We start from the raw sequence: 11368 nt of genomic DNA, 5'->3' as shown, positions 1-11368 counted from the left end.
GGCCTTGCAGGGCCTGAAGGAGCCCCAGGAAACCTGGAGAGAGACAATTTCCAGGGCAGGGAGGGACAGGACATACGGAATGGCTCCACACTGAAAGAGAGTAGATTTACATGAGCTACCAGGAAAAAAAAAAAATCTTCCCTATGAGGTTGGTGAGGCCCTGAAGCTGTGGATGCTTCATCCCTGAAAATGTTCAAAGCCAGATTGGATGAGGCTCTGAACAACCTGGTCTAGTGGAAATCTCCCTTCCTATGGCAGGGACTTGGAACTGAATGATCTTTAAGATCCCTTCCAACAAAAACCATTCTGTGATTCCATGATTATATTATTTATTTCCCCTTTTCCTGTCACTCCAGGCCCTTGTAAGGAGCCTCTCTCCATCTTTTTTGTGGGCTCCTATTGATATATCAGCTCCTGTTTGGAAAAGGAGTATTACTGACTAGAAATTCCAGACAAACAGGAGAATTCCTTGTTACTTCCCTGTGTATGATTCCAGTCAAGGGACAAAGACTGTGTCTCAAACCTTCACAGAGAAGCAGGCCAAAAGAATATTTTGCCCATTTTAGAAGTGGGATCATTTGCCAATTGAATATTTCACTCCCTGCAGATGTGAAATTATGACTTCAGCTGTAAGGTGGCAGATTCAGGTCTCCACCAATGACTCATCCTGTCTTTCTGCATGAGTGTATGAAGTTTATGTCCCTGTCAGTGACATCTCTAAGTGACCACACTCCCCAAAGTCACTCATAAAATCTAAGATATATATCCTTCAAACATTTCTAGCTGGCAAACACAATATGACCCCACAGCAATGTCTGTCTTCCAGACTTTTTTTTTTGTGGATAATAGATAGAAGAAAAAGCAGTCACTGCTTCCTGACATTCACGGGGCTTATGCGGTTGAGACCTGAATTGGGAATCTAATGACAACTGGTACAAAGGACTCACTAAGGTCTCATGTTATTTGATTTCAATTTTCCAGGATTCTTTTTTAAAGGACTGCATTCAAAATGTTGCATTGCTCAACCAAACACTTTTTTCAAAAAGTCAAACAAAAGGGAACTATGTGAAGCTATAAATCTAGTTCTTTATTCATGCACAGCCTCCATTATGCAGTCACATCTGTGAGCTCTCTGAGCAGCGCAGGGCTAAGCACACACTCCTGGGAAAGCAAGGTTGCAAGAGCTGCCTTTAGTCGGAGCTTTCTAGCCTTGGTTTTCACTGTGGGCAGGTTGGGAGGTTGCTGGCAAGGTCCATGCCTGTCCCTGTTCCCACGTTATCCTGCACTGTCCCACCCACTGCAAAGTGAGTGCACCTCTCTGCTGTGGGGAAAACAAGAAGTACACACTGCATCTCTCGTGGATAAAATGAAATGCCTCACCAGAAGCTGGGTCAAACCACTCATTTCTGCTACAGACCATGAACAGACTACAACTGATCATACCCCTGCCTTCAGGAGAAAGAGCTGCTGCAGAATCACTTTCCTTCAAAATGTTCCCAGCTTCCACCTGTCAGAATCTGAGCTATTGATGATTCTGAGATTGTAGAAAGTCTCTGTCTTTCAGCCCCGCTGCCAAAGAAGAAGTCATAATTCATCTGTGCTATTTTCAAGGTTGTTTATTCTGTTTATCTCTAACATGTTCTGCTGCCCTGCCGCAGCTCTGTCCTGCAGGGCAGCGTGTGGGGCTCTGCCCTCAGTGGGATGTTACAAACATTAAATACCACAAACTACCTGTGCTGGATTTACAATAACGTGCCAATATCTGTCACCTACGTTGAACAGTGTGTCCCCAGCCTAAACCAACAGAAAAATGCCAACACTACAGTGAAACATGGAGGGCATGAAGAAGGAGAAAAAGGACAAGACACACCCAATTCCTCCATCTTGTCCCCTTTGGACCCCTAATCTAGAATCCTAAAATTTTACTTTTGCACCCGTGCCACACTTAATTATTACTGATATCAAACACTCAGAGCTTGTAATTCATCCTGTAAGATTGAAAACTCTTTTCCATGGACAGAGATCACAGACAGTGTCTCTGGGGGCTCTGTCCAGGGGGGTTCCTGACCCCTGCCAGGGTCCCAGACCTTCCAGGGCAGCCAGAGGGAAGCTCTGGATTCCCACACCACCAAGTCTGAGCATTCACAGGTCTTTGTGAGCCTGAAAATCAAACCTGTGTTGCTTCTGAAAAGGATCAGATTTGGCCTTATTCTCCTTTGTGGGTAAATAGGACAATAACATGTATCCAATCTGTAAAGGCAGACCCAGAAAATGACCATATTTACATCAGAAATTATACTTTCATTTTCTCTTACTGAAAGGGCCTTCCAGGAGATGAGGAAAAGGTTATTTAGAGGATCTTGCTTTCTGTTGGCAAAGCATTGCAGAAAAAAACTCAGAGATGGAGATAACAGCTGAGTGAAGCACCTGAAGAGTCTGTCTGAAGTGTTAAAAACTAATTTGGAGCACCCAGGAGTTTGCAACCTGCTCACCCTGTGGCAGCTTGCACTCTCCAAGAGCTTGTGCACAAAATTTACCACCCTGAGCCAAACCTGCACTGAAGGTCACCTCTGAGGGACAGAAAAGCTGCCACCCATGAAGGTTTGGAGCAACTCTCCTCAGGAAAATTAATGTAGTGAGAAGGGGTGAAGCTTCCCTACTCACAGGGCTGGGCACTCTGCTCTCCAGCTGAGCTGGGAAGCTGTGAGTGAGGAATGCTCCTGGAAAGTTGGAAACCTGGTCTGCAGCAAATGCCCTGCAAATCCAGTACCCAGACAGGATTTCCCTGCTGAGCCCATGCAGGGAGTCCACAGGGATGACCGGTAAGGATCTGAGGTGAGAAGACAAAAGCACTGAGGACAAACCAAGTTAAAGTCAAAAAGCTGGCTGCTTAACTCTTTTCATTAAAAAAAAAAAAAAAAAATTAAAAAGAGAAAGCTAAACAGAGCCACATCTGCCTGAGTAGGGGAAGTCCAGAAAGGAAAAGAAAAGATCCTCAGTTTGAGATTTTCTCCCATTTTACTTCTGCTCTGAGTCTGATGACCCAGCCTCTTGGCTGCCAAAGCTGAAAATAATGTGGGAATGGAGACTTTGTAGAATGTTGCTCTCCAAAACAAAAATCTTTCTCTTCATCTTCATTCATCGTGGCTGAAGAGACAGCTTTCATTATTTAAAAGAAAACTGTTTCCAGGAAATAGTGTCAGTTCCCTTGCAAAGGCCAGTCCTCCATCACTGTGGGGGGCCCTGTGTCCCCACCAGGAACGGGGTGATCAAACCCAAAGTGCTCCCTTTTAAAGCTCCATTTTCCAGAGGGATGTTCCAGACAGCTCCACAAAGGCACCCAGAGCCCAGCACGGTGCTGGGCACACACCCCGGCTCTGCAGAGCCCACAAGGAGCAGGGACAGCTCCTCACTGCAGGGATGAAGCAGCTGTGGGTCCCTCAGCCAGCCCTCTGCTGCCTCAGCTTCTCTGAACCCCTGCCTGAACCTCCTTCCCAGGATCCACACACCTCCAGGAGTGGGTTTGTAAGAGCCAGACACAGAAATTACTCATGAGCTGCACCCTCGAGAGTTAGGAGCAGATCCAAGATGATCTGTGGCAGGACCCAGACATCAGAGGGTGAAAGTGTGACAGTTTTGGAGCCAAGCAGATGAAGACAAGCAGCAATCAGTCCCAGCTGTATTGCTGCCATGTTCCAAGCTGGATAACAAGCCTGTTCCTTGCTGTTCCTTGCTTGAGCATGTCCAGAGGAGGCAACGAGGCTGGAGAGGGCTGAGAACACAAACCCTGTGAGGAAGCACAGAGGGAGCTGCGGGTGCCCAGCCTGGAGAAAAGGAGGCTCAGGGGTGACCTTGTCACTCCCCACAGCTCCTGAAAGGTGCCTGTGCCCAGCTGGGGCTGGGCTCTTTCTCTAGGCAGCACTGACAGAACCAGAGCTCACAGCCTCGAGCTGAGCCAAGGGAAATACAGGTTGGATAGCAGGGAAAAGTTTTTACAGAAATGGTGATAAAGTTCTGGAATGGCTGCCCAGGGAGGTGGTGGAGTCACCATCCCTGGGTGTGTTTAACAAAGCCTGGATGTGGCACTGGGTGCCAGGGCTGAGTTGAGGTGTTGGGGCTGGGTTGGACTCGATGATCCTGAAGGTCTCCTCCAACCCAGTCATTCTGTGATTCTGTGAAATGGTTCTCACTGCCTTCAGGAGGAGGGTCTGACAGTGAGCAGGGTGATGCCATCCATAGCTCCCTGGCGTTTTAATATTACATGTGCATGGCTGGAACTAGTAAGTCTTCCTCTGACACTCGCCCCAAGGTGCAGACAGCTCCGAGGAGCAGCCTGAGCACACAAAATAAGGCAGCAGATATATGTTGTCATTACCTTTAGGACTGAGTTACTACTGCTGTTTGCTGTTTGCTATTTGCATAACAAGGGCCAAAAGCCCCAGCCATCTACATCTGACTTGACTGACTAATCTATGCCTGTAATATTGCATGGTATTCATGAAATAAATAAATTACTTATGGTTACACTCCACAGCAATACAGGAGTTATTTTTCCTGAGCACATTCATAAGAGTTGCTATTCAGTTGAGGTTCTCTGCAGCAAGCATTTTTGCAAACTCATGGTGCCTTCCAGGAAAAATCCCAGAGCAATTTTCTATTTTTGAGAGCTAGAGAAGTTTGCAGAGGGTGAGATGCTGAGGGCTGCTAGTCCAGAATCCAGAAGTGCCATCAGCAGAAAGGAGATTGGAATTTGAGAATGACAGATATTTTCATATTTTTCTCTACTGGCAGATCTAGATTCCACTCTGAATAGAGGGGATGGGGAAAAAGGGGTGTGTCTAGATCAGAGCCAAAGATCCTCAAGGTGGGAGAAAGAGCTAGAAAACTTCCCAGGTGGGTTTGTACTGCAAAGGAGGTGAGGGTCTGACCTGCTCCTCTTTGAAAACACTGAGAAGACAGAGTGAACCATTGTTGCCCACAGAAAGGAATTGTTTAACTGTGCAGATAACTCAACTTGTTTCGAAATTATGCAGTTCTTGTTTCCCCCACACCCACCAGAAAAGGGATTTCTCCCTAGAGATCACTTCCTCTGGCATTTTCCTAAGGCAGGTGACTGAGGGGTGCCCATGTAATTTGTTGTGGTGTAGAGGTGCAACCCTGTAATTAGGATTTGGCTGAAACACAGAATTTAAATGTTCTGAAGTAACCCACATAGAAATGTCCAGGGATGTGAGCTGGGGGGATTAAAGTTCCAGTAATAATCTTTCAGGGACTTTATCAAAGCTGTAATAATAATAAAGAAAATTCATGGCTGATGGTTAATATTCTACTATGCAGTCTAATGCTAAGCACTAAGAGGAAAAACATCAGAGGTATATTGGATTTATTCCTTGCAGGATGTTTAGAGAGAGAAAGTAGTGGTTTCGGCTTGCAAAGCTTTCACAAAGTTTGGAGAGAACATATGTGGATAGTTATATGTATGGATGAGTGTGTCCTTTGGACTGGGGAGAAAAATGAGCAATGGAAATCCAATAGGAAACCCTTATTTTTCTGGTCTGTATCTTTGTACCAACAAAACCATGCCCAATTCGAGAGAACCACGGTGTCACTATTGGACATGAAATGAGTACAAAATGAGTACACATAAACTTGGTAAGTTCAAAAGAGAAAAAGATCCAGTTTTATTCAAACATTTGGTATTTACAGAATTCCAAAGGTGACCATAGATTGGAGGATGGAATTACCACCTCTCCAACCACACTGGTCCAAAGATCAATCAATCCTTTCTCTCCACCCACAGAGAAATATGTAAACTATTCTATTTATACATGAAATTGTGTGGGAACTCTGACTCTCAGATGTGTAAACATTATCAGAAGGCTAAATAACTTCTATGAGAACTTTAAAACTTTCAAAAGAACTATAAAAGAAAACTCTTTTAAAAATCAGGGCAACACCATGAGATCTTTCTCCAGGGGGTGCCTCTATCATGAAAGTATCTAATTATTACACTTTTCTCTCACTCTCTCACTGCCCTCACTGGAGTCAATAGCAACTTTTTCATCGGGAATTTTTTCAGCCTTCATTAGGCTATTGCAGGAGATGCTTGTGCACATGAATATTTTTTTTAAAGCTAGCTTCCTGTGAAGGTTTATTTTTCCTAGAGAGCCACATCCGTGTGGCTTTCTGCTATCAAAACCCTGAGACAACTATTGTTGATGCTACACAAAATTCAGGTGAGATGTTCTGGACACCAGCTTTGCTTCCACAACTCTTGCAATAATAGTGAAAAAAAAAAAAAAAATACTAGAATGGGAACTTTTCTGCAGTCTTCCACAACAACTTGGTTCTCCAGTCTTATTCCCAGTTGTCAACCTGGCTCATAGAGAGGATCCTTGATATTTCTGCCTTGATGTATCTACCAACAGTAGTGCTGATTACACTGTTAATATTTAAATTTATAATAATAGAAAGGTGGGCAAGATTTAAGGGGGTAGTATAATTGTAATTTATATTTCCATATTGACAGCAAGACTCAGCATAAACATGCTCTAAGAGACCCTAAAGACATAAAAGTCCAAATTCAGCCAGAGCTACTTCTACTTTTCTAACATGCAGTTCCTAATGGAAATTCTAATTCACTGTATGATCAATTCCTATTAAAAACAGGCTAGCCAAAACCAGGAAAAATATCTTAATTTTAGACACTAGGCAAACACAATAACTCTCACTTTCCTCTCATGCCTCTAGACTGTGCGTCTCCAAACAATACCCACCCTTAGAACTGAAAACAGCAGAAATATTCTTGAATCGTCAGAACGTGGTTCTAAAGAAGTCCTTTCCACATTAGAAATTTTGGTACATTCCACTTACAGTCATGAGACAAGTTAATTAGACAGCTACAAGAAGCTACATAGTATTTTCAAAGTAACTCCACTGGAAATGGTGGTAATTGCACAGACATTGAAGTAAAAAGGCCCTAAATAGAAAAACACAGCTGAAATGTCTATGTGCATGTAGATACTTTAACCCCAGCTTATTTTTATTCTCTCCAGTTCAAAATTCTGAGTCTCCACCTATCCTGTGTGCATGTTTCTTGGCAATTCATGGCTGATTTTGAAGAATTGTATCATTTTGTGAGACTGTCTGAAAGGTGTTGGATGCCTCTGGGCTTTGCTGGGCTGGAGCTACAGCCTGTGACAGATTACATGGCTGAGCCCTTGGCCATTTCACCTCCATTCCATAATACCTCTCCATTAAACCTCATTTCTGCTGCAGGACAGAAGCAAAAGGAAAAAAAAATGTATTGAAGAGACAGCTCATGTGCAAGGTGCTTTCTTGCTCACAGTGCCAAGCTTAGCTCACAGTTTTCTTGGGACCAAAAGCTGAAGTTTCCAGCCCTGTCTTCATGTATGACAATTTAATGTCTATTAACTTTGCCAGAGTAAACTCCAGTGCAAATGACATGAGAAGGAAGCTCTAGAGCTTTATTTGTTTCTAATGAATAATGTGTATATGCTTGAATATAAATGAAAGCACACACAGAAATACCAAGAAGCCCTTTTTTGAACACAAAAACTACCCCTTGCTGGAGAAAGCTGATCACTGACACCCAGAGCACAGACATACCACCTCTCCCACCCAGGATTGAAAGGGCTTCCTCAAGGAACAGCAGCAGGACAGTGGAGACAGTGACTGTCACTTGGCCCAGCACCATCCTCCACAGGAAAGCCAAAATGTCCAGTGCAAAGACTTGGACTGTCCCCTCTTGATGGTCTCCTTTTCTACAGTGCCTGAGGAAAAACACTTCCTGAATCCCCCTTGAGAAAAATGGGTTGTGAAAAGTGGATGGAGACTGCTACAGTTGTTTGATAAAATGGAAAAGCTTGGAAAAGCTTCAGGAAGGAGTGGCACTCAGTGTCCCAGATATGTCCTGCAAGGAGGGGACATTTTGACTCCTCACATGCATCAGGGCACAAGCTGGAGGAAAAAAAAAACCAAAACTCTTCAAAGTCTCAAACATGTATTCATGTATTTCTCCCCCACCCCCCATAGAGATTTCATTGTGTGACTCATGAAACATGTCATTTTAAATCCTTAGAGGATAAGTTGTCAGAATACATTGTGCTTTAAAGCCTTTCTTTGGTCTCTCATTTAAATCTTTGAAAGACTTTGTAAATTATTTTTTCTTTGCCTTCACTTTGGTTTTAGTATTGTAGACATGAATGTGCCTTCTCTCTTGCGACTTAAGCACTTAAAATATTCTGGATAAGTGAAATGTGAGGCATGAATTGTGAAAATGACAATCCTTATGGCCCTCTATGTGCACAGCAGCTCCAAGGCTCCAGAGCCTTCAGACTCCACCTCCTCCTTTGGTGGTTACAGCTTAACACCACACTGGCAATAAAAGGTAAATGAGTTCCTGCAGCAGAGTAAGTACCAAGAATATGAAGCTTTTGTGAACGTGGATGCTGCTCTTACCATTATGGGCAATTAGAGGGCTTCGAAAGTGTGTTGCCTGACTTTCTGTTGCTTGGTAACTGTGCACCTAATTCTTTCTCTAAGAGGTCACAGAAATGTCAGAAAATCTATTTTGTTAGGGCAGGGGAGGGTGGTGGAGAGACAAATGCCCCCATCAGAACAGCAGCCTATGGATTAATTAAAAGAACTTCATGTTTCCCATTAGCAGATAGGAAATATACTATTATTATGATTATTTTCCTAGCACTGCAAAACTGCAATTTCTGAGCATTGCCAACTATGTAACATGCTTACTGTGCCAAAAAGCTCGGGAATTGCAAACACTCTGATGAAATTTGGCATGATACAGGTCAATATAACTCCTGGATACACTGACAAATAGCCATTATTGGCCTGATGCAGAGGCTGGTAGAGTCAATGGAAAAACACACTGAAACAGCGACAGCACTGTGAAAATGATAAGGAATTTCTGAGACTGGAAGCTTTGCAAACATTTCCTGGCACAGGAAAAGAATTATGAACTTGGAAGGAAGCTAATGAGACAGAAGATAAAATTTTCTTCTCTGAAGAGATACAAGCTGCAGGTTCTGCAGCCCCTGAAATACTAAATGACTGTCACCAAGAGTGAACAAATTAAGTGGTGTCTGTAAGGGAAGATCTTGGCTATTTTTACCTGAATTTTAAGGAACAGGACTTCGGAAGTACATCTCATCCTCAGCAAGTGTCCAGATCTTTCCTCTTTGAGACAGGTTTAGTAATACACATTCCATGTTATACACTATTCCCACAAATGAATACTGTCAAAAAATAAAAACCTACTTCCCTTCAACTTGAGCAGTGTGCTCAAGTTTGCAAAATGCAGTTTAGATTAAATGAATGCCCCTGAGATTGAGTGAATGTATTTCAAGAAGGGCACAATATGCAGGTGTCCACCACTGACCATCAATCATTTTTGTGCAGAGCTGAAGCTTTCCTGCAGTTGTCACTCTATAATCGCTCGGCAAGAATTTGCAGTCATTTTCTAAAAGAATGTTTAGGAGGAAAGAAGAGCAGACAGCACATGCTGCACTTTAAAAACTGGGCTCATTTAATCATAAAAACAAAGGATATTTTCATGTTGAAAGAGGTGTTTTGTGAAATAACACAACTACACAACCCTTGGGCCCCTCCATAGGGCAATCTTGCTGTGGGCAATGGGGAAAACAAAAACTCAGGGTTCCAGCCTACCTTTGGCCACAGATTTTCTGCACAATATTAGATAAATTGAACTCAGGCCACCACCTAGTGAGGGCAGATGTATCAATGGAAAACTAGAACTTGATTTTTCCTTCTGATCTTCCACTGGGAGGATTTCTTCAGCTTAGAATGATCAAAAGGATTGTGAGTACCAACATATCCATTACTGGCAGTAAATGATTCTGTAATATAAATCACTACCACTGAAGCAAAAAATCACAGATCAGTAAAACAAGGAGGTCTTTAAAGTAAGGGGAAGAAGAAAGCTCCAATTTCTGTCACCAAATTTTCATCATAAACTTTGAGATAAATGCATGAAATCACATTGCTGGGATGCTCTCATTTGTTTATATACCGACAGAGTAAATGTGACTGAAGAACTCATACAAATAAAGATTTCATGCATGTCCAAAACAAAGCAGTAGCATAGCTACTCTAAGAAACATATATTGGCAAAATCCAGCAAATCTTTGTGAAGATGCTTGTACAATTTTTCTAGTCCAAAGGCTGGCATGGATTTTGATGCACTTTAATGCATAATTAAATTCTACTGTGTTAAGTATGTTTCTCCTGACATGTTTGTCTGAAGATGCCATAGAAGATAGAAAAATGTATTATGCAACCCCTTAAAAAATGTAAGCTTACAGCAAAAACTCCTGAAATATTTTTGAGGCAATCATAGTTGTGTGAAATTCAGGTGGGTTGAAGATCCTTGGGAAAAACACACTCTAGAAAAAACAAAGAAGTCAAAAAGTGAATAACTAGAAAACCAAGTAAACAGTAATGGTGCAATAAAAGAATATTTTTTTCAGTATTGACTGAAAAAATGACTGAGAATGAGCCATGCCAGCTACATCCAGAACCATGCAGGTCATGAATTTGCTGACTCTTAAACCTCCCCATGTTTTCCTGTGGATGGTTTAAACGCTCTGCAAAGTTTATAAATGTAATGAAATGGCCACTGGCATTTCGGCAGCACAAAAACTGCAGACAAACACACACAGCCACACACCCACACATTTTCTGTAAATAATCTGTCATCTTCAAGTTCAATGTCTGCATTTTGCTGCTCCACACACTGTGTTGCTGGAACCAGAGAAGTGATTCAGGCAAGAAATGCTCCACAGGCTTAAACTCACCTGGCCAGGGCCAACGGCTCAAGTTCATGATGTCCAAGGGTCTGGTGTTTATCTTGGGTGTAGAAAACAAAGAATTTAGCTCATGAGGAACAGCTTCCCTGATGTGTCCCTCACTAAAGTGGTGTGACACATACCAGAACTCCCTGTACGCTGTTATTTTTTCCATTTCAGCCCCTTGAAGTTGCTCTAATGTCATGATACAGGCTGGGGGTGGAATGGCTGGAAAGTGGCTTCATGGAAAAGGCCCTGGGGGAGCTGTGACAGGGGCTGGACACGAGCCCAGGGGGACAAGAGGCCGCTGGCAGCTGGGCTGGATGAGGAATTGTGTGTCCAGCAGGAGCAGGGCAGGGATTGTCCCTCTGGGCTGGCTCTGAGAGGCCCCTCGAGGGCTGTGCCCAGTTCTGGTCCTGCAGGAGAGACCTGGAGGGGCTGGAGCGTGTCCAGGGCAGGGAACGGAGCTGGGAAGGGGCTGGAGAATTCCTAAGGGAGCTGGGAAGGGGCTGAGCCTGGAG

The 11368-nt window shown here is 43.3% G+C and overlaps 1 long non-coding RNA gene across 1 annotated transcript; it reads right to left on the bottom strand.

The window, feature by feature from the left end:
- Window positions 1-5653: 5653 nt before the first annotated feature.
- Window positions 5654-11136, bottom strand: LOC140685080 (uncharacterized). Its single transcript, XR_012058274.1, has 2 exons — window positions 10363-11136; window positions 5654-7980 (listed from the first exon to the last, which is right to left on the bottom strand). It is a non-coding gene; the product is annotated as an uncharacterized lncRNA (long non-coding RNA).
- Window positions 11137-11368: the final 232 nt, after the last annotated feature.

Source organism: Taeniopygia guttata, chromosome 1, assembly GCF_048771995.1.
Source record: "Taeniopygia guttata chromosome 1, bTaeGut7.mat, whole genome shotgun sequence".
Classification (NCBI taxonomy): Eukaryota; Metazoa; Chordata; class Aves; order Passeriformes; family Estrildidae; genus Taeniopygia; species Taeniopygia guttata.
The sequence above is the reverse complement of the archived record's forward strand: the minus strand, read 5'-3'. Positions and strand labels throughout refer to the sequence as shown.